Source organism: Nanorana parkeri, unplaced genomic scaffold (assembly GCF_000935625.1).
Source record: "Nanorana parkeri isolate BGI_ZX_2015 unplaced genomic scaffold, ASM93562v1 scaffold961, whole genome shotgun sequence".
NCBI classification, from domain to species: domain Eukaryota; kingdom Metazoa; phylum Chordata; class Amphibia; order Anura; family Dicroglossidae; genus Nanorana; species Nanorana parkeri.
The window spans coordinates 72,698-75,116 of NW_017307229.1; positions in this window are offsets into that span (position 1 = coordinate 72,698).

Genomic DNA, 2,419 nt, shown 5'->3' on the forward strand with positions numbered 1-2,419 from the left:
GTACCTATGTACAAAGAAGCAAATCTCCAACATGCTTTTGATGTTGTGCTATATTCGGGCAACAACTGCAAAACATCAATGCATCAGTGGCAAAAAAAAAATCGTGGTTGGAAATTTTCACACCTCACTACTGTACAGTCTCAGCACAGAGATAACTAAGGTGCTATGGTTCAGAGTATGCTATAGGATGTATGGAGAGTGATTGAACTGTGTCATCTAATGTCTGCAGATCTGGCATTGTCCATAACTTAAACCTATTGAAATATTGCACTAACAATGCTGTATCTTTTTATTTTACAGAAATAAGCAATGGCTTCTTCTAAGATTCAGCTATTATGGCTGCCTTGCTGTTTTGGCTTCATTGTGGGTTTTCTTATAACATTCTATGTGATTAGTGAAAAATTATACTTGAGTGAGTTTCTACTATTGCATCCAACACCATACTGGAAAAGGATGTCTGATTTAACTATAAAAAAAGGTAACTATGCATTTCTTATTCTTATCTTTACTGTAGAACAAGAGTTTTGTAATCTCTCATTGCTGATACATAACCACACTCCCCATTTGCTGTAGCACATTACTTGTACTTGTACTGCAGCTTTTGTCTACAATGGTTGCCGACTGACTCCTAAAGCGTTTTGGTATCCTAGGGACCCCTGGATTAAACCAAAACGTTTATTTTCAGAAGGGGAGTAGCAATGGCAGTGTTAATGTGTCTCTCAAAGCTTTGATTTTTAAAGTGCACTTAAATGAGAAAAGTAGGCACTGAAAGGTAAAAGTAGGCACTGAAAGGTCAATTCCACATGGAAACAGATTTTTTTGTACTTTCCTGTATGCATTAAGAGACATATCTAAATTAGAGGTGTGCCAGCATAAAAGCACATGCCTAATGAAACCAGCTATGTTTCTCAATGAATGATAAAGAAAATTGCTATTTCAGGTTTCTCTCTCTTTATGAGAAACCATCAATCCTACTGATTCTCATTGACCTACTGTCAAAGATCAGCTGCGGAGCTAATCTGTGTCTCAGTGGTTGCTTGAGCAACACTCTGTTTTCGAGCCCTCTTCAGTGCGTTTATTCCTGACCGACTCTGCTTTTTTCCTGATTATGTTTGTCTGCTCCCCGCCCCGATCTTTGGCCTGTTTTCCGGATCTCACTTTGCTCCGTCCATCCTTCCTTGCCTGTGCTGTCTGTTGTGACTTTGGGTACTCTCCACACAAGCAGGGTGAACCTGGGGGTGATGACCTGGGGTCAGCACGCAGCTAAGTCCAAACTTCCGTGAGGGGGTCCTTGGCGGCTTAGATTCCACACCCTGGGGGATCCTGTGCAACCTGCTCACCTGTCAGCTCACATCACTAGTAGGCCCTGTTCACACCTTTACGTTTTGTCGCGCGTTCAACGCTCTACAAAACGTACAAACTTGAAAATCCCATTGTTTTCTATGGGTATGGTTCACACCTTTCCGTATTTCAGCCCGTCTGAACGCGCTACAAAACGGCCTACGCCCAAAGAAGTACATGTACTTCTTTGGGGCGTTTTGGTCTTGCGTTTCCATCGGGAAACGCGCTATTTTTTACCGTGAATCGCGTACAAACGCGCATATTCAATACGCCTAGGTGTGAACCCAGCCGTACAGTGACATAGTACACTGTACTATCCCTAGTGATACTTCCCTAGTGACACTTACCCTTGAGGTCTAACCAAGGCTCTAAAAATGTTTTTTTTAAAATTGTAACCGGTCACCTTTCAAGGATAATAAGTATTAATTGATACATGAACATTGATGCTTGACATCCTAGCTGATATTTACACAAACAGAAAAAGCTTTCCTAAACAAATAATTTTGACCTGTTTTCTGTAGGCAAGGAACACAAATAGTCAATGCAGGTTTAAAATCCTTTAAGCACCTGATTAACTCAAGTCACCACAGGGGCACACAGAAAAGAATTGTTTTCTATGTGCCCTGTTCACACCACAATGCTGCCTTAAGGTGGATTACGGTACAGTGCAAAGAAAAGAACATGCTGCATTTTTCCACACTGCACCTTATGTCAGTGCCCGTCACTGCACCTCAGCTGCTGTGAATACAAATAAATTAAATACCACTTTGACATTTCAATAAAGTTTAAATAGAAAAAAGGTAAACAGTGCTTTGCATTGTAACAACGCAAGGCACCCCCCAGCTGTTGTGAACAAGCCCCCAGTCTGCCAGTGAAGTGAATACAATTGATGTCGTGCAGCAAAGCCCAGTCACACCATATCCAGTGCATCCCGGTGCAGTTTGCACCCTGAACGCACTGGATCACATACATGAAGCCATGCTGCGTTCTGGGGTGGGAGAGGGCGTGTCGGTGCCATTCATGTCAATGGCACCGCAGACATGCCCCCCCCCCCCCCCCCCCCCCCCCCAAAACGCGG